The sequence below is a fragment of the Oxyura jamaicensis genome, chromosome 3 (genome assembly GCF_011077185.1).
Source record: "Oxyura jamaicensis isolate SHBP4307 breed ruddy duck chromosome 3, BPBGC_Ojam_1.0, whole genome shotgun sequence".
Taxonomy (NCBI): domain Eukaryota; kingdom Metazoa; phylum Chordata; class Aves; order Anseriformes; family Anatidae; genus Oxyura; species Oxyura jamaicensis.
In genome coordinates this window covers 95,653,886-95,675,635 of record NC_048895.1, presented here as the reverse complement: position 1 = coordinate 95,675,635, position 21,750 = coordinate 95,653,886, and the positions used below count along the sequence as shown (strand labels likewise).

Genomic DNA, 21,750 nt, shown 5'->3' with positions numbered 1-21,750 from the left:
GTTTTATATAGACACGTAATTCAAATTTTCTAGGTAAAAGCCTCTAGGTCTTCTCCTTACGGAAGTGAACATTGGTCTAAGTACTTAATGTGTTACTGAGTGGAGTATGGTCTACCAGAAGAACTCAAACCCTATAATGTGCAGGCTGTTTCACTCTGCCAAAGAAGGGGACTGTGAGTCATAATTCCCTCTGGTAAAGAAAAGAAACTAACTAACACGTATCTTGGAAGAGTAGCCCCCCCCCACCTTTTTTTTTTTTTTTTTTTTTTTTTGCCACTTAACTAGTTCAGAGTGGCTCCTGACTCAGCATGTGGCTCTTGTGGTTCCCATCTGGAGTAACCTTTCATCTCAGAAAAAGCAATCCTTCCTCAAAAGAGTGCAGCGTAACGTATGCTTCCTGTGTAGTAGTAGCAGACAGTTTATTAAATTAAATTTCCAGGGTCAAAGTGAGATGATCTATAGCAACCTACTGGCCAACTGACTGCAGAAATTGTACCAAGAGTTTTTTTTTAACTGGTGGTTATGCTTTTGATGAAGTGAACTGAGATTGAGTCTAGATCGTAATTTCAGTTTGCTGAGCAGTCATCTAAAGAAAGAAGACATTTTTAAAAGGCTCATGTTTGATAGAACGAAGCATTAAAAATTAATTTATAAAAAAAATGTATTTAATGTAACAAATCTAGAAGGAATATCTAGTGAGAAACAGTCCAACTCTCTTTTAAGTTTTATCAATACAAGTACTGATGAGATAAAAGAAATTCAAGACCACCCAACAATGTGAAAAGGGATTAAAACTTAGATACACGTCAATCCTAAATCTACTCTGCTAGACCAGAGGAGAAGTGTTCCATACTCATTCCGTAGAAAAAAATAACTTAATACCTTTTCTTTCCTGCAAATGGGGCCGGAGGGCAGTGGGAAGAGAGAAGACAATGCACAAGTCATATGTTACAGATCCCTAGGCACAGAGACACCCTTAGTAGCCAGTTCTTTTTACCCCAAACTTCCTCAGCAAAATCAAATTAAACAAATCCAATGTAGGTCTAAGAGTCTTTTACTCACTTCTTTTAAATAAAAGATCATGTGTTGGCTGCAGGGTGAACTCTGTGAGGAGAGGCTGGGGCTGCCCCATGTTGGACACTGCTGGTTCCAGCCAGTTCCAACGGCCCCACCGCAGGTCATGGCTGGGCCTGGCAGACATGATGGTGGCACCTTCTGGAAATGTATTAGAGAAAGAGCAAAAAATGCTACACAGCAGAGTGTGAGGAGTGGGTAAAAATAGGTGAGAAACATCTGTGAACCCTAAGGGCAAAGAAGGAAGGGAGAAGGTGCTGCAGCATGGATTCCTCTGCAGCCCATGGAATAAAACAACAGTGGAGCAGATAGACACAGTTATGTAGGTTTATCCTGAAGGACTGTAGCCCATGAGAAGGACCCATGCTGGAATTTTCCCCAAGCTGAGTCTGTTTTGATTGGGTCAGTAAAAGGTAAGTGATCTATCTCCCTGTCTTTATCTCAACCCATGAGTTTTTCCATCTTATTTTCTCCTCCTGTCCTCTTGAGGAGGACTGAGAGGGTGGCTGAGTGGGGGTCTGGCAGCCAGCTAAGATCAATCCACCACAGATATGCCTGAGTGGTCAAGATAATGACAAAAATAATATCCACAGCACTGATCCTATCCTCTACCACCGTTCTGCTAGTTGCATACATCTACCTAGATGGCAGTTTGCTTTTCAGTTTATTTATCTGTATTACATACTTAGAAATGGGGGGACAAAAAAGCACAAGTGTACTTCCAACAGGATAATCTAGGGATTTATGCACTGCTTAAATAGCACTGCAGGAAGACTACATCTGAAAAATTCTAGAGTTCAGATGAGCAGATAGCTTAGGTGACACACTGAGAGCTGCACAAAATAAGATGAAGGTCTGTATTAAAACTTTCTTATGTTTTAATACAGACGTTCAGTATTTTAAATATATAGATAACCGTGCCTACAAAGCATTGTGCAGGGGGATGTCCTGAAAAAAAATTAGAATACTTTCAGAATATACAAAATCTCTGCGTACATTTAAGTAAAAGGAATGACAAGTGAATGTTTATAGATGAAATTCAATTCTAAAAATGTACAGCCATTAAAATCCTCAGAGTACCTGTTCCATTGTTTACCAGAAGATCATAATAAAGCATAATATAGATAATCATCTGTAAATTCAGAAGTAAATAACTGAATTTAGTATTTCTCTCTTCTCTGAAATCGTGTCATGATCCAGACAAAATCTCAAGGATGGTTAAATCCTACCCCAAAAGTTGCTATGATAAGTCCTCTTTGAAATCACATATTAGTGACATTAACTTAAAGATTTACCGTTTATTACATCATGGATGAGCAAGTGGGACTAATTCATATTGGTGCTGTTTCTACAGATTCCAGTCACTCAAGAAAGACAGTGGGTGAAAGACGTAAGCAAAGATACTGATTGTATCTTGAGATGAATTGCTGAATCCATCTTCTTGTTGGACTTTGAAAAGTTACAGTTGTTTACTGATCAGACAATTTCAAGAAGCAGATGAAGATTATTTATATGTAAAAACTGACTCAATTAAATGAGACAATTTTTCAGGCACTGACATAGTGAATGTTGGGACAGAACACATAAGCATGCATTTATCATGCAATCTCTTTTGATGTTGATTATATAGTGTTATTTAAATCTGTCAGGGGAAATTGAGGAGAGACTTAGTAATGTTTTGTCAGCTTCAGATTACCCTAGGTTTTGTTGTTTCACAACAGCAAAATGGTTAAAGAAACAGCGCATAAACATGACAGAAGAGTTTAGGAAAGAATGAATCAAACACTCATTTACCTAAATCTGAAACTGAGAAACACTTCTACTAGCAAGTAACTGCAAGCATTCTTCCTTCATGCTTCAGAAAGAAATGAAAGAAAATTAATCTTTTTTTTTTTTCTTTTTATCAAAGAAAAGTTTTGTTGTTGTTTTGTTTTGTTTGCTTGTTTCTATTTTGGATTTTCAGCTTGTGTATTCTAATTTTGGATACTTGAAAAGTGGGGAAAAATATTTGAGGAAAAATTTAGTTATTGTCTTTGTTTTCTAAAATGTTTCTGTTTATTCACCTTCCTTCAACAGTCAAACAAACATCTCTCATTTTCCTTCTATGAATATTGAATTTCATGTGGAATATAGGCTAGTAGAAGATAATAACCGTGTCTTATTCTCTAGCAAGATATATAGCTCTTCTTTCCTTTTTAATCCACATGGACAGTTCATCAAGGTAGTTTAGGCAAGCAAGGGTAAAAATACTCCCTACTTAAGAATCAAATTTAAAAGAGTAATAACGAGCAAATATTTCTGATTTTCATCCCAGCAGAATCCAGTAGGAGGCCCCTAGTACATCCCTTAATAGGTCTGATTCTGCATTAAGATAACTGCATTAAGATTTCCAGTTTTCTTCAAGTTTAGCAGGAAGCTTGATACATACCATTGTGCTCTACATTTCCAACATAAATAATTTCTAACTCTGTCTTCTGTACTGCAGTGACAGCTCATTAACAAGTTAAAACCAGAATGGGAAGGAAGAACTTCCAGAAGTTTTAGCTGTATGAAAATCTCCAACACAGAATCCTAAAGCTTTTTTTTAAATGAAATTTTTCTTCCTTTGTTCTCAATTTAATTTCTATTGACATCTTTGTAAATTTAATTTATATTCTAGTTCTATATTAAAATTTATATTTCTATATATAAAATTTTCTGTTATATTTGTAATTTCTATTATTTGTCAATTTAATTTCTATTTTCTTCTTTGTAAATGTGTGAATTTTGTCATATAGGCAGCATTTCAAGTGGAATCATTTGGAAATTCATTGGAAACACTGATGGAAAATTTGCCCCATGCATACAAATAGCAGTCATGGAAATGTAGTAACCAAGATCATCACAAGTATCGCTATTCTGCATCATAAGAGAAAAATGAAGAGTTGCAACAGTAAAACTTCCTCCCATAAAAAGACCTTGAACTTAGAATAGTCTGTATTCCTTTGCACTGAATAAAATAAAATGATTTAGTTGTGTTTTTGTTTGTTTGTTTGTTTGTTTTTTCTTCCTTCTCTAAAAAGATTTATAGAGAAGCTAGTAAAGAACAATGTTTTCATTGTCACCTGTTTTATCAGTATTATTGGTCACTCTTAGTCCTTGAGCAAGAGTACTATGACACAGAAGTATCACAGAATCACAGAATTTCTAGGTTGGAAGAGACCTCAAGATCATCGAGTCCAACCTCTAACCTAACACTAACAGTCCCCACTAAACCATATCCCTAAGCTCTACATCAAAACGTCTTTTGAAGACTTCCAGGGATGGTGACGGTGTATATCCATAGACGGTGTATATCCATACACATAATTTTGGAGGTCCTTGGTTGATGCTTACCTGAACATGAGCCACCAGTGTGCCCAGGTGGCCAAGAAGGCCAACAGCATCCTGGCTTGTATCAGGAATAGTGTAGCCAGCAGGACCAGGGAGGTGATAGTCCCCCCATACTCTGCTCTGGTGGGGCTGTACCTCGAGTACTGTGTTCAGATTTGGGCCCCTCATTACAAGAACGACATCAAGGCCCTGGAGTGTGTCCAGAGTAGGGCTAAGAGGCTGGTGAAGGGCCTGGAACACAAGTCTTGACTCCAGTTAAATACAGGAATACAGGAATATTGTGACATTTAGATGCCTTATAATAGTTCACCTGTCATTGCAGAAGGGCAAACTTTTTATCTAGGTTTTATGAGTCAGGTCTGCCAACTATATATTAGAGTTCTTTGTATTCCCTAGGACATCTCAGATGGCTCTGTATTTTATATATACATTTAAGCAACTGAACTGCTGGATTTAGTCCTAACACTGGGCAGAAGACCAAGATGAAACCAAGACACCTAAATGGTATCCACATATGCATGCAGCCTAGCTGCTTGATTCAGTCAATTCACCTCTTGTTCCAGAAAGGAGTGATGTATCATAGGTCTTTTGACATATTTTACTTTTTTTTTTTTACTTTACTTTTTTTTTTTTTTTTTTACTTAAGCAAGTGAGTTGTATTGCTAATGCTTAGTTGAGAAGGCATTCCTAGGCTCTGGTTAGTGTATTGACTAGCATTTATTGACTACTAATGAGAATTTAGATACCTTTCTCACATTTTTGTATTAACAAACAAGCATCTGAGATCAGGTGCTTTAATTTCTGGCCAGATACTACTCTAACTTGTACAGATAACCTACAGACTAATCAACTATTACCATTGTACACTAGGAAGCTACAGGAAGATTTGTCATTTCTATTTTTAAAAAGTTAGAAGTATATACCCATATACTCACAGAGAATATGGTTAGTTATTCAGAGCTACTCACTTATTTCACTTTTCAGTATGTCAAATCCCTCATTTTTCAAGTCATCATAAAGAAAAAATAAAATATATTAATTCATACCAATCAGGCAGCTCCTACACATTTTAAAATAAGATATGCAATCCTAGTCCCTCATGTTTTGAAAGTGTTCTGAAATCAAAAACTCAAGCTTTATTCTTAAATTGCCTTTTCTGAAGAAATTATATGTGTCCTTAAGAGAAAATCATTTGAAAGTTGCTTTCACTATGTGACTGGAACCCACTCTAAACAAAGCTGCTGCCTAGTAATTAAAAAAAAAAAAAAAAAAAAAAAAATTTGGTTTGGGTCATCAAAGTAATGAAAAAGCAAAGGAAAAAATATTTCTAGTACAGGAATCTTTACTATTTGGAATTATGATAAGTAGACAGTTTGCTGCTGCACAGGCCTTAAGAAACAAGTAAAAAATAAAAATATATATTTTTTTTATTTTAAAAAAGAGAAAGAAAAAATAAGAAAAAAAGAATGCATATATATTTCAGAGGTCTCTAAACAAAAACAATTTCTTTCTTAGATTGAAAACCAATATATGCTGTTGTAAGTCATTGTTTTTGTGTAAGTTTTCTTACCAGTTTTGAGAAAGGCTCTGTCAGTGTTACTTCTTTCCCCTTGAAACAAAACAAACAAAACAAAGCACGGTAATTGTATTTCTACCCTCAGTTTAGGGTAAACAGATAGATAAATAGATAGATAGATAGATAGATAGATAGATAGATAGATAGATAGATAAAAAGCCTTTTCATCTCCCTAGGTTATAATATAGTATTTAAGTACTTTGAACTCCCACTGACTTCAGTGACAGTTTTCAATGTGTAAAAACTACAAGGGTGCAGCTATAGTAACAATCATAGAGTCATAGAATATCCTGAGTTGGAAAGGACCCACAAGGACCATTGCGTCCAACTCCTGGCACCACACAGGTCTACCCAAAAAATCAGATCATAATGACTTGAGAGCATTGTCCAAACACTCCTTAAACTCCGACAGGCTTGGTGCTGTGACTATACCCCTGGGGAGCCTGTTCCAGTATGTGACCACCCTCTTGGTGAAGAACCTTTTCCTGGTGTCAAACCTGAGCCTCCCCTGTTACAGCTTAACTCTATTCACTTGGGTCCTGTCGCTAGTTACTAGAGAGAGTAGATCCTGCCCCTTTGCTCCCTCTCATGAGGAAGCTGTAGACCGCAATGAGGTCTCCCCTCAGCCTCCTCTTCCCCAGGCTAAACAGGCCCAGTGACCTCAGCCACTCCTTATATATATTCTCCTTCAGGACCTTCACCATCTTCATCACTCTCCAATAGTTTTAGATCCTTTTTGCACTGTGTTACCCAAGAACTGCACACAGTACTTGAGGTGAGGCCGCACCAGCAGAGAGTAGAGTGGGACTATCACTTCCCTTGACCGACTAGCAATGCCATGCTTGATGCACCACATGATACAGTTGGCTTCCTTGGCTGCCAGACCACACTGCTGGCTCATATTCAGCTTGCTATCAACCAAAATCCCCAGATCCCTCTCTGTGGGGTTGCTCTCCAGTGTCTCGTCCCCCAGTCTGTATGTATAGCCAGATCCCCTTTCCAGGTGAAGTACTTGGCACTTGCTCTTGTTAAACTTCATGCGGTTGGTGATTGCCCAGCTCTCCAGTTTGTCTGTATCTCTCTGCAAGGCCTTTCCACCCTCCTCCCCGTTTAGTATCATCAGCAAACTTACTCAAAACACGTTCCAGACCTACATCCAATGAGTATTTGAACAATGCATCAACAATGAGTATCTGAAGAAAGGAAACCACTGAAAGAAAGAAAACCTCAACCTCAAGAATCCCAAAAGAACTTGCTGCCATAGTGTGGAAGTACTCACACGAGAGAGTAAGCAGAGAGAACCTACAACCAACCGGATAGGCACTCACCAGGTAACACATCTGCATAATGATACAGATGAGAAAGTACTGCAGATTGGGAGATTGGCATGGCATTAAAATGACAATATAAAAACCGCTTATTATCTCAGTAGGCTCTATAAAATGGTACACTTGATCATTATTGCCTATTCCAATTAGTCATAAGTCCATCAACAGTGGCTGTAGAATTAACTTTCCTTCCTTTGAGGTGGAAAAGACCTTTGCAGCATTCATTCAATCAGTTCCCAAATTAGCTGATGAGGAGCAGTTTAATGACATGCCAGGTCTATTGTGCCCATGATAATGTGTTTTGTCCTTTCTGATAACATCAGGTATCTATCATTATAAAAGAAAGAGTCAGTGCAATTTCTTGGGTGGAAATACAGAATTAACTCTTGGGTTACTTAGCAGGTTATTTCAGCTTCTAATTCACTTTATGGTTATGTGCATACAGTTTTGTATACAACAAACAGCAGTATCTGTTACTATCTATCAATGGAGAATAAGCATTTAAAATAAGACAGTGTGGGTTATTTATTATCATATATGTGTGATATTTTATATATTTATTTTATAATTATATGCAGATATTTCTTCTAATCTTAGCAAAATGTTGTTAAGAATTTATTGTGGTGAAATAGTTTTGATCTGTCAATTTCAAAGTGACCAAAGAATGCTAATGTATTTTGACCCCACCCTGAAATTATGTTTCTAAATAAATACTGATACCACATCTGTTTCAATAAGACTATGATGAAGAACCCAGAATGTTTGCGAAGCACAAGAATAAAGTCCAGCTGGCTAGCATGTTTCAGAGAACTATCAAAAGTAATTGCATTTCTGGAGTATTTTTCTAAGGGTCATGAAATTTATCAGAGATGTAACTGCCTGAGATTATTAATGACAAAAATATATCCCATACTACATGAAAAAAAAAAAAACACCTGTCATACCTATTTCTTTAAGGGATCACGCTGCTATGGCATAAAAAGAAATACAGTCATACATGGAATTATGATGCTTTAGAACGTGTGGAAGAAAGCAAAAATGATTTCTTCCAGTATACAGAAGTATATTGGAAGAACACTGTTCCTGTCCTTGAAATCAACAGCACTTTCTCAATGCTTCAGAAGTCTCAGCTGTTCATTTTCTTCCTCTGGAAAACTGTTGCATACTTCACATAGACAGTATGAAAAACAAGTGTTTGTTTTTTTTTTTTTTTTTTTTTTTTTTCCTAAAAATCCTTGTACAAGTAGAAAATATTTAAATATCATTGGGGTAGGCATTATTTATTCATGATGACTGTAAAAACCTCTCAGCCATACACACAGAGCATGTAAATACAAGATTCATTTAAAAGTAACCCAAAATTGTGCCTCTCAAGATTTAAGTGTTATACTTTGAAATATGGACACAGAACAGATTTCAAGTATATTAGTCTGGCTCATGTGCTGGTGTGCATGAAGCCTGAAACTTCTGAGTTCATGATATTTGACAGAACTTGGCTCAGTCTTGAGTCCAGTCTTTTATCATATGCATCTCTGCATCCAAAAATTAAAGCAAACATACACAAAATTCCAATTTATATTTGCTGGTCACAGACTCAGGAATTATAATATGCATACAAAGGGAATCAAACTAGAATATTTTAGCATTGGTTCTCCAGTTCACTCTTGCATTTAATATGGCATTAAGATACAGGTTATTCAAATGTAAAATAAAAAATACTATTTTCAAGCTTTTTTTGTTTGTTTCATTTTGTTTTCTGGTGTGATACTACAGATTAGTAAGCATCTGAAAAGCAGTCCTGCTTTAAACTGTATTTGTGGAATAAGGAGTATGATAAAGAGTATGATGACTATATGTGAGAGTATAAAGAGTATTGTGATGAAACAATCAGAGAATGTCGTCCTACCGGAAATATTTATTTTAAAGAAGTGGGTGTAAAATGAGGAAAGGAAAGCTGTGGACTATTTATCCATCATTTATTTTGTGCTATCAGCACTTCCATATGCAAAGAACATACCAAAGATGTGTGATCTGATATGCTTAATATAAAAGTAAGGTCAGGCACTCATGAAGTTAATGGTAGTAAAAACATAGCTGAGAAACATGCAGCTTGAAATTACATTTTTGTTCATGCATAAGAAGTACAAAAAAACATGATAGGTTTTACTTCCATATCCTGCGTTCTCCTATTTTTTTCAACTGTACGTTGCTATGTCCATTTTGCCTCTCAGGATGTTCACAGCGAAACAGTTGAGAATCTCTTTGTGTTATATACACGTACATATCCTAGGACAGTGGACACCCAGCCTATAATTTGAGCATCAGCATGCTATAGCAATACAATTAGACAGAGGAGACTGCTACATAATCAATGCTCAACATAACTTATTTATATATAAAAGAGATTTCAAAATAATTGAATAGTAATACTGCAGGATGTGCAGTACTTTACTTCTTCAAGATCCTTCAGTGATTCAGTCAGTAATGAGAAAAGAGGGCAGATTTGGAAACCCATCTATTACATTATAACAACATTTGTACATATACATATGTATATGTATGATAAATGGTGTTGAAAAAAAAACATTTCAGGAAGATCTCTGCTCAAAAATATTACCATTCACTGTTCTATGTGCTGCTTGTATTATTTAACAAATTTTAAAAATATATTCAACATTTTACTCAGAACATAACAGTACTTGTGAGTTTTAATAACCTGAGTATTCTGAAGTCTCTCTGTATCAACCATTGAGATGTCAGAAAATACTATAATAGGAGTGAAGAGGGCCCATAGACAAATGGATAGAGGTATTATCCACAGGTGACCTGTGGTAACGAGTGTTTCAAATAAGTGAAAAATACCTTAATGGAACAAATATATATATATCATTTTTATATATTCTACTTGAAGAATTTCTGCACAGGGACTTCTTAATATCTTATTACTGTTCAATAGAAATTTTGGGGGAGGGAAACTCTTGGAAGTAAAATGAAAACATACTGAAAGTATCAAAACCCATCTTTTGGCTCTGCAGTCAGACAAAAGTCTTATGAAACTATTAACAAGTGACAGTATTCTAAATAGCAACCTAATTTTGCAGTAAGCTCCTTTTACTTTTGTGTTCACAGTGCCCATACAAAAAATATCCAGAGCTGAACTAGAGTCTTTGGAAATTGGTATCATATAAAGGGTCAGATATTTTAAACCAGATACTATACTTTATGAAGCAATGTATCAAGAAGTCTTTATAAAACACAAACACATTTTTGAAGTAGAATAATTAAGGAAGAACGCAGGGTAATATTGAAAAATATTGAGATAATCTTCACCTCCTGCAAATCACAGTATCTAGATTACAGATAACACTGAGTCATTAGTTCTTCATATTCAGGCTTGATCCAAAGTTTTTTTTTATCCTTTCACTGAACATAGAGATTCCTATACAGAAGTTAGATGGTGTCAAAGAAAAGTATTGCTCCTGTGATCTGTGAACAGTCTCGGGAGATCAACTTTAGCATCTGAAACTCAGCAAGTTGCACAAAAATTAAAGTAAATTTTACTTGATTCTGATTAAATTAAATCATCATCATAAATGAATAGATGAAAAGAATAGGAAATAATTTACTTAATAAAAATTCCATTTATTTCTCTGTCACACTTGCTTAATAAGACTACTGTGCAGTATATCAAAATGAAACATGGAATCTCATTGATATTCTCTGGTATTTGGTCTCAGTAGGGCATCTCCCTCTCTCATTTTATTTTATTATTTTTTTTTTTTTTTCCCCTCTCAGAAATATAATCCTTTTCTTACATATGAAACAGAAATTGTAGCATATTGTAAGGCTCACTCCCACAATCAAATGACAAATGATCTTTCAATCTTACTCTTGCAGCTCCAAAATTTATAGAAACATGGAAAGCAGATATGTTTGCACAGGTAAGGCACAGAATAAGATGATCTCATTAAAAACAAAACAAAAACAAAAAGGTCCAAATATTGACAACTTTCAGCATCTTTGCCAAAGGATCTGCTGGGATAATTATTATTTTCCTAAATGCAGTCAAGCCGGCAAAGACATACATCTGAACAAAAGCATATTACTGGTATATACATCTGGGTGGTACAACTGCATCAATTTTACTCTTGAACAGGAACAGCTTTTGCAATTATAAATCATCATTCTAATTCTTTTGTTAAATGTTTCTACAACTAATGAGTCTTTTGCAACATGCCTTGAAGAAAAGCCTACATAAAAGAATTAATGTCCATAGCTGATACAATACTGGGTTTCAGGACATAACTTTGTGGCCATTTGTATGACTTCAAACATAAATGAAAGCAAGTCAAATTAGCCCTTTATCAACTTTCTCCTAATGACATACAAATAATTTGTTCTTCTGTTTTTCTCCTGCTTCATGCACACTGTCCTATGTCACATCGTATTCAGTAAGAAAAGGATTTGTCTTTTATTTCAATTAACAACCCTAAGAAGTATCTATTAATGTCTGTGACAAAAGTTAAAAGCTAGTATCAGAACATGAATAAAAATCTGTTGGCTTCTATCCTCTTATAAACAAAAGCTCTCTAAACGCAGTAAACAACAGTTCTCTGGACAAGTTAAGCTAAAGCAGCAGAGAAAGTAATCCAGTGAGTATAACTGTATTTGTAAAAGAACATTTTTATAAATAATAATAATAATAATAAAATGGTAATGGACCTCAAGTGCCCACACAGCATACCTGGCAGCTGTTCAGTTTTTAAATTACAGATGTATGCCTCATGTCTTAAATGATCTGAATGTTCTACGTATCAGGGGAAAAAGATGAGAACAATGTCAGTAATGAAAAACTGTAGTGTTTTTTGTTGTTGTTTTTGTTTGCTTATAATATATATATATATATATACAACTTACCAAGTAGTCAACAAAGTAAAGCTGCCTGGACATTGTCCTAGGCAACCTGCTGTAGATGTCCCTGCTCCAGTAGGCACCTTCTAACCTTAACCACTCTGTGATTCTGTAAAAATTACTTGTCTGTAGTCCAGCTTATTCCCTTAGGATTTAGAAATTATCACAGGCCTTAAAGGATTACAGTTTCAGAAGATATCTTTCAGTCCAGTAAGGCATATCCTTTTCAGAACTATATGAATTCAATTAATAATCACCTGGGATAAGTTGTAATTTTATACTGAAATGAATTTCAAGCATGGTGGATGATCATTAGCATTTACTTGGAACACTGAGTTACTTTACATAGAACTCTGTGGAGAAGCACCTGGGAGTCCTGGTGGACAGCAGGTTAACCATGAACCAGTAATGTGCCCTTGTGGCCAAGAAGGCCAATGATATGCTGGGGTGCATTCAGAAGAGATGCCAGCAGGTCCAGGGAGGTGATCCTTCCCCTCTACTCAGCCCTGGTGAGGACACACCTGGATTGTTGTGTCTAGTTCTGGGCTCCTCAGTACAAGAGGGACATGGTGCTCCTGGAGTGAGTCCAGACTACTAAGATGATTAAAGGACTGCAGCACCTGTCGTACAAGGAGAGGGTGAGAGAGCTGGGCCTGTTTAGTCTGGAGAAGAGAAAACTGAGAGGGATCTTATCAGTGTATATAAGTATATGAAGGTAGGTTGTCAAGAGGATGACAGGCCAAGACTTTTTTTCAGTGTTACCTAGCTACAGGACAACAGACAATGGGCACAAATTGAAACACAGGAAGTTTCCTCTGAATATGAGAAAATATAACTATGACAGTGAGAGAGCACTGGAACAGGTTGCCCTGAGAGGTTGTGGAGTCTCCTTCTCTGGAGACTTCTCTTCAGAGTCAGTCCTGCTTTCATCAGGATATTGGACCAAGTGAGAGATCTTCCAATCTAAATTTATCTATGAGTCTATCATTCTCTAACTATTATTGCATGCTATGAGCAATATCAGTTTTAAAAGAAGCAGTTATATTATACCACTGTATTTTTTCTATTAGTTGTATGGAAGACGAGGTTATTAGTGACAGGCCACATGGTTTCAGTGCAAATCATGCCTGACTTGGCGGCCTTCTACAACAGAGCGACAACACTGGTGAACAAGGGAAGAGCAATGGATGCCATCTACCTTGACTCGTGTAAAGCTTTTGTTATCCCACACAATATCCTGTCTCTAAATTGTAGAAATTTGGGTTTGATGGATGGCCTGTTGGTGGATAAGGAGTTGGCCACGTCCAAAGAGTAGAGGTCAATGGCTCAATATCCAAGTGGAGACCAGTAAAAAGTGGTGTTCCTCAAGGGTTCATACTGGGAGCAGTACTGCTTAATACTTTCATTAGTATTAGTGTCCCGCACAGACTGTGGGATTGAGTGCACCCTCTGCAAGTTTGCAGACAACACCAAGCTGAGTGGTGCAGTTGACAAGATAGGAGAAAAGGGATGCCATCCAGAGGGACCTTGAGAGGCTTGAGATGCAGGCCCATGCAAACCTCATGAAATTCAACAAAGTGCAAGGTCCCCCCACCTGGGTCAGGGCAATCCAAAACATTACTACAGACAGACTAGGTGATGAATGGTTTAAGAGAAGCCCTGTAGAGAAAGACTTGGGAGTACTGGTAAATGAAAGGCTTGACACGAGCTCTTTGCTTCCATACTATTAGAAAGTTTATTTAATGCTTAACCTTAATCTCCTTTGTTTAAATTTAACCCTATTATGCCTGCCCACCCTGATCACGATAAACTAAGTAACTCACTCTTTTCAAGAGCCTTTCTCCTGAAATTACTAAATACCAATTTTGCCCCTTCTTTAGTTAGTCATGCTTTTCCCATTTCTGATCACATTCCTTGCAACGGCCTCTTGGATGCCTTTAAATGAGGTAATAGAAATTAATAGCTGTGGCCTTATTTGTTAGTACAATGGATTGACCTTGTGACCTATATTCCTGTTTATAAATCATAATATATTTATCTCTTCAGAGAATATCTTTGTGAGGCCTGTCCATATGGGATATATCGCCACAGTTATATGCCTTTTGTAAAAACGCTATGTCTTTTTTTTCCTCCCTCATTCCGTTTATTGCAGCTTAGTATCATGCATATATTTAATATATTTATGTACTATACCAACATGGATGTCAGCAATTCACATGTTAATGGTATGAGACTTAGACTGCATAGTACTGCCCAGGACAAATAATTTTTCAACAGGAAAACAAACAAACAAACAAAAAAACACATAATTATGCTCAGTAATAATTTTATTTTTAGATGTCATGTGAAACAGTATCAAAAACCTTAATTAAAATGTGATATATCTCCCTATTCACCACTGCCTTTAAGACCTGCAATCATGTTATAGAAGGAACAGATTGGTTTGGTGTAATTTGTCTTGGCAAATTTGTATAGTTATTGCTTACACCTTTATTATCATATAGCTATTTCAAATAATTTGAAATAAGATGATAGGCCTATCATAAATCCCCCTTTTTCACATTTTTCTTTTTTTTTAAGGAAATCACCCTTTTCTAGGTTTTAGCTGTCTTTTGTGAGCTCTCAGAATAACTACTAATGGTAAAAACTTCTCTCAGTAATTCCAGATAGAAAGAACAGTGAATTCATAGTCAATGAAATGCAGTAGAATTTCAGAGAATATTCCTTCCCTTTGTATATATACATTTGCAGTATCATTTTAGTGCTGTGAATAATAATAATAATAATATGAAACTCTATGTATGTCTGTATTACCTCTATAGCTACACTCTCCGTACCACCCAATTTTAAGATTTATGATTAAATAAACCTAAACAATGACACATACACTGAGGAAAATAAATGATTTTACTGAAGAATAAGGTATTTCCTAGGTAATTTTAGAAAATAAGTCCTTATATTTTTAGAGATCTGTCTTTCCCAGCTGAAATGATTTATTTGTACACTTCTCATAGATATTCAAAAGCTTTACCTTTATAAAGTAATGTAAAATAAGAAACAAAATTATCAGAGGAAAATACAGGCTCTCCCTCTCTAAATGTAGTCCGCTTGGTTAGAAAAGGCAATAAGGTAACCTACTTTTAAGATAAAACACGTTACTTATACAATCTCACAGATATAAATGCTCAATGCAAATAAAACTAAGATATTACTGTTATGTGATCAAAGATCAATCACAGTAAACACAACAGCCTGGTGAGGAGCAGAATAACAAGGTCTGAGGAGCCCAAGTAAGCTAATCAGTGCAAGCCCAACCCACCAAATCAGCTGTCCTTAAGGCTATCAGGGAGATTAATCCAGCCATTGGCCCTGTTGCGAAACCTGCCAACCTTGGGCTTGCAAACACAACGATAGACAAGAAATTCTCTCTTCCTGTAAAACCATGAAAACTACAGGGGATGATCTCCTATGACAGCTGTGGGGTAGATATAGGGGAATGAGCATTTGGGGTTTGCTTTAAAGGAAGTGTGGCAATGTGTCAGAGTTGTTAAGAGATGTTTACTGGAAGGACCAAAGACAAGGAAAGAGGGACGAGGGTAGACTGAGGAGTAAGAAACGTGGGGGAAAAAAGACAAAAGCTCCCTCAAAGGGGCATATATAAGAAAACTAATTAACAGAGATTATTTATTTGATATCTAGATGCACAGACAGGAATACTAAACCATGAATTTTAATGTCAGGCTGGAAACTGTTTCAGAACATAGCTATTAGACATTTGAAAACAGCTAAGCCCTTCATTTAACTTAATAAAATAGATCTAAAAATGTTTTAGCTAAACACAAGAAAATTGAATCTGATTTTATTTACATGATGAAAAACTAGGGGAGCATCAACAACAAAATCAACCCATTATACTCTAAAAGCAGTGTCCGTTTTTAAAGTTCAACCTCAAAACCACCTGTACAATAGATAATTGCCATACTATTTGAACTCCAGCAATATATGAATTGTTAAGTCCTGGACCTAAGATCTTCCTTGATATTAAAGATAGAGAAACTGTTAAAAATTATACAATGCCAGGAATATGGTAACATGCATGCTGTTACTATTATGTACGTAATAGAAAAAAAATGAGTCACACACAAGTATACATGCATGGGAAAGTGCAAAAGAGAAGATGAAGAAAGAAAGGCTCTGGAAACAAACATGAAATTTGATTACACTTTTTTAAAACTTGGAAGTTTGAGGATTCCCTTGTGGTTACCTTTATGCTCTTTTGAATTTCCATGCTTAGAAGCCTTCTATTCTAATTTCAAATTAATTCATCAACATAAATCAAGCACTAAAATTCAGTGTTTTTCTTACTGCTAAAACTGTTTGGCATGCAACTTTTTTTTTTTTTTTTTTTTTTTTTTCCCTCTGTATATGTTAGATAAATAACAATTAACATGTTTCCTTGTAATAGCCGTGTTCTGGAAATGCTAATGTACAAGACTGCATGGAATTTAGAAGCAGTTTAGTAGTATCTTATTAGATGTTCTACTTAATAGTTACTGCAGTTTCTGCGACTAGTATTATTTTAGGATTTTATTATTATTATGCATATAAACACATTGATGACATACATTTTATGTACACTCATGGCATGATTTTTTTTTTCCCTGTTTGATGTCACTGTTTCTGTAGTAAAAGTTGCAGTAATTGTTCTATCTCTCTCATTTATTGCTGTGCTTTCCTGACTAGATCTATAGGAGAAATTCAGAAGTACAGGGCAAACTTAAATACCAGAATATAGAGTCTTTTTGGAGATTTATTGGCTCAACCACAATGATTTCTGAAGGAAGTTATGTTCATAAAGCCTCATCTTGGATGTGAAAGTACAGCTTTATTCATGTACCAGGCCAAGCTAAAAATCAGATCATCAGTAGGAGACTGTATCACAGTCATAAAAAATGTAGAATTAATGCTGAGTTTGATATGAAGGCTGGTACAGGTACAACAGGTACAATTGCTCTGTCAGATTCTTTTTCTGTTAATTTGCTGCAACATGCATTTATTTATCATCATATACCAATTACCTCTTTACCTTGCTCAGATAAAGCATGGAGTAATTGGATGCTCAGATGCCCAGGTAGGAAGACTGAAGATAAAGCAGCTACACAGCTTTCAGGAATGCACAAAACATGGTTGCCAACAGATGGGATTTTTCTTACGGTCTTTCTTAACGTACGTACAATAGGATCAGCCATATTTTGTGCTTGCTTAAAACATGTATTTATAGAAAAGTAGAGATTTTTACAGATTGTCAGTGGTGGTCTCTGATATTTTCTGTGAGCTAGTAAACTGTGTGCAATCTCAACATACTCGTCACTTGGGGTTTTATGGCTATTTCTAAACAAGTCTTGCATAATATGGAAAACAGGATATTGGACTGAAAGGACCATGTGATGGATTCAGTTATGCTGCACTTAATCTCCTCTTGTTAAGGAAAAACAAAAACAAACAAAACAACAACAACAACAACAAAAGGTTGCAATTTAATTTAGCTCAAAAACTCTCATTTCTAACATTTATTTTGCAAATACACCAAGGGAAGACAATATTTAATTCTGATGTGTCCTGGATATCATGATGATTTTATTTAAATTGTCTTCTATCAAAAAAAGGTCACAATTTTTTATCTTTCCTTTTTGTTTTTAGACAAATGCAAATATGAGAAATGAGGTTGTTGCCATATTTCTTTGTGTGACTTCTGAATAGAAGAGTGACAAAGGATTCTTTCATGCATTAATGTGAAACTGGATCAATTAGAGCCCTACATGTACTACATTCCTGACAGAAATGTCTCATTCACCAACAGCATAAGTGTTCCAATTGAAGTATCTGGAGTTCAGGATGGGATGCCTAATTTAATCTGACAGAGTTGTTGATTTATCTGAAAACAAATTCTATCAAAACTGCAGAATACTCTCCTTAATTACATTTTAGCAAATAAGCACAACAAGATCTCGTGAATACTAAGAGCTTTTAAGATACTCAACAGAGAGATTCTCAAAAGGACAACAATAAATTGATCTTTCCAAAACACAGGGAGATAAAGGTATCCAGAATAGATAATACATAAAAGAAAGTAAGTACCTTTTTTTTTTTTTCCTAAATTTGTAAATTAGTTGGGAGCAACTGATGTTAAAGTACAACCCCACAGCGATGTTTAAATTTAGCTTTCACATAAACTGAGACTTGTATTACTGAATCTTAATCCTCTTCATGCAAAAGCATGAACATGTTATTGTTCATACAATAACAGCTATTCAATCATAGACAATGTGCATGATTAATGAATGATAGCAGTAAATATACCTGTAAATGTTTTTCCACATGACTATGTACAATAAACAATCAGCTAGATGGAAACACTTAACTATTTATTACAAACTTTACTTATTTATTGCTCCTTTATAAGTTGTTTGAATGCCCCATTAAACTATAAATATTTAAAAAGAGGAACTGATCTCTGAAATCCATGGGAGATATGCTTGAACAATGAAACCAAAATATCAAGTTTACCAGATTTTTGCTGAAAACCTTCAGTACTATTTTTTCCTGCCATTCTGCCATTTTAAAGAAATTAAACAAAACAGAACAAAACAAACAAACAAACAAAAACTTTATTATTATTATTATTTATTTTCTCAGTAGATTAGCATTTAATGTTTTTTTTCTTTTTACTGAGAGAACTGGCAGAGGTGCTGGCCAAGCCACTTACCATCATTTATCAACAGTCCTGGCTATCGGGGGAGGTCCCAGTTGACTGGCGGCTAGCAAATGTGATGCCCATCTACAAGAAGGGCCGGAGGGCAGACCCAGGGAAACTACAGGCCTGTCAGTTTGACCTCAGTGCCAGGGAAGCTCATGGAGCAGATTATCTCGAGAGTCATCATGCAGCACTTGCAGGGCAAGCAGGCGATCAGGCCCAGTCAGCATGGGTTTATGAAGGGCAGGTCCTGCTTGACGAACCTGATCTCCTTCTATGACAAAGTGACGCGCTGGGTGGATGAGAGAAAGGCTGTGGATGTGGTCTACCTTGACTTCAGCAAGGCTTTTGACACTGTTTCCCACAGCATTCTCCTCAAGAAACTGGCTGCTCTTGGCTTGGACTGGCGCACGCTTCGTTCGGTTAGAAACTGGCTGGATAGCCGGGCCCAAAGAGTCGTGGTAAATGGAGTCAAATCCAGTTGGAGGCCAGTCACTAGTGGCGTTCCCCAGGGCTCGGTGCTGGGGCCGGTCCTCTTCAATATCTTCATCGATGATCTGGATGAGGGCATTGAGTGCACCCTCAGTACGTTTGCAGATGACACCAAGTTAGGTGCGTGTGTCGATCTGCTCGAGGGTAGGAAGGCTCTGCAGGAGGATCTGGATAGGCTGGACCAATGGGCCGAGGTCAACTGCATGAAGTTCAACAAGGCCAAGTGCCGGGTCCTGCACCTGGGGCGCAATAACCCCAAACAGAGCTACAGGCTGGGAGACGAGTGGTTGGAGAGCTGCCAGGCAGAGAAGTACCTGGGAGTGATGGTTGATAGTCAGCTGAATATGAGCCAGCAGTGTGCTCAGGTGGCCAAGAAGGCCAACAGCATGTATAGGCCTGTATAACAGCATGTATGGCCTGTATAAGAAACAGTGTGGCCAGCAGGGCTAGGGAGGTGATCGTCCCCCTGTACTTGGCTCTGGTGAGGCCGCACCTCGAGTACTGTGTTCAGTTTTGGGCCCCTTGCTACAAGAAGGACATGGAGGTGCTTGAGCGAGTCCAGAGAAGGGCTACGAAGCTGGTGAGGGGCCTGGAGAACAAGTCTTACGAGGAGCGGCTGAGGGAGCTGGGCTTGTTCAGCCTGGAGAAGAGGAGGCTCAGGGGTGACCTTATCGCTCTCTACAGGTACCTCAAGGGAGGCTGTAGCAAGGTGGGGGTTGGTCTGTTCTCCCATGTGCCTGGTGACAGGACGAGGGGGAATGGGCTTAAGTTGTGCCAGGGGAGTTTTAGGTTGGATATTAGGAAGAACTTCTTTACCGAAAGGGTTGTTAGTCACTGGAATAGGCTGCCCAGGGAAGTGGTGGAGTCACCATCCCTGGAGGTCTTTAAAAGACGTTTAGATGTAGAGCTTAGGGATATGGTTTAGTGGGGACTGTTAGTGTTAGGTCCGAGGTTGGACTTGATGATCTTGAGGTCTCTTCCAACCTAGAAATTCTGTGATTCTGTGATTCTGGGTTTATTTCATGAGTTTAAAGAAGCTTCAGAAGACAGATTGTATGTGTCATGGGGGAAAAAAAAAGCCAACTAGCTATGCTAGGAGTTTTAAGAATCATGGTTGCTTTTAAACAAATTGATAGGGTATACACAGAAATTAATAAATCCTATACTTAGGAAATAAAAAATATCTTCTGGACTGATAGCTCTCAGCCATATGTTCTACATTAGGATGCAAAATATATACTAGTAGTAGTCTAAATGGTTCAGAGATAAAAATCAAATGCCTATTTTCAATCAGAAGTGCAATTTAAAGACCTAAAAACAAAACAACAACAACAACAAAACACTTGAGTGCCGTTCTTTTTTTAATATTATGAAGACACAACCACAATGTGTATTTGTATATTTTCTCTGTTAAGTTTTCTACACGTTTATCATTGTAAATCTCGTACAGCATGTGTTTTTTTTTTCTGATCTAGTAATGAATAAAAATAAAATAAATAAAATAAAATGAAATGAAAAAAAATGAATAAAATAAAGCTTTTTTTCTGAAAGAATAAAGAATATTTTCTTACTGGTTCAAAAAGTTCTGAATTATTAGGCAATTTAGTTTAATAATCATTTGATAAGTACATATAAAACGCTTGGCTTGAAAACTTATACCCAACCCATTAAACTATCCCTTTATTAGTATATAAGCACACTAGTTTCTCTTAGGAAATTATCTTGACTTGTAATATCTCCATGACACTAGATTTCCCTAAGGCACTGTTGTCTTTCTGAAAGCTTTCTGCTAGATCAAAGTACAAGATAAGACTGAAGTTACATCAATGAAACGAACTATTCATATGGAACTAATCTTTATAGCAAAACGTTCACAAATAAAACCTCTCTTCGAAAGACCGGTGAAAGCAATTTATTGATTTTTTTTTTTTTAATTGGAATTTGTCAAGGTTTATGCTGTCAACATATTGAGTCTCCTCTTGCAAATCATAATAAATGTAAAAATAATCTGAAAATATGACCAAATAAACTTTTGTGCTTAGAAGACCTTAAATTTGTTACAAGTAATTATTTTTAATACCTATGCTATGTAGAGAATTGCAGTGTAGGCTCCCTAAAAGAAAACATAATGTTGCCAGAACTCTTTGTGGTTAACTTCCAAGTTTTTGCCTTCATTGTGTAGACCAGGTGCTATTATCTTTATTCATGACATTTTTTACCATTGCATAATAAGATGTCAAGTT

The 21,750-nt window shown here is 36.4% G+C and overlaps 1 protein-coding gene across 2 annotated transcripts in view; it reads right to left on the bottom strand.

Annotated features, from left to right (window-relative positions):
• CSMD1 (CUB and Sushi multiple domains 1) overlaps window positions 1-21,750 on the bottom strand; it is a 1,151,643-nt gene that overhangs the window by 458,554 nt on the left and 671,339 nt on the right. The gene's annotated exons all lie outside the window — the stretch shown is intronic.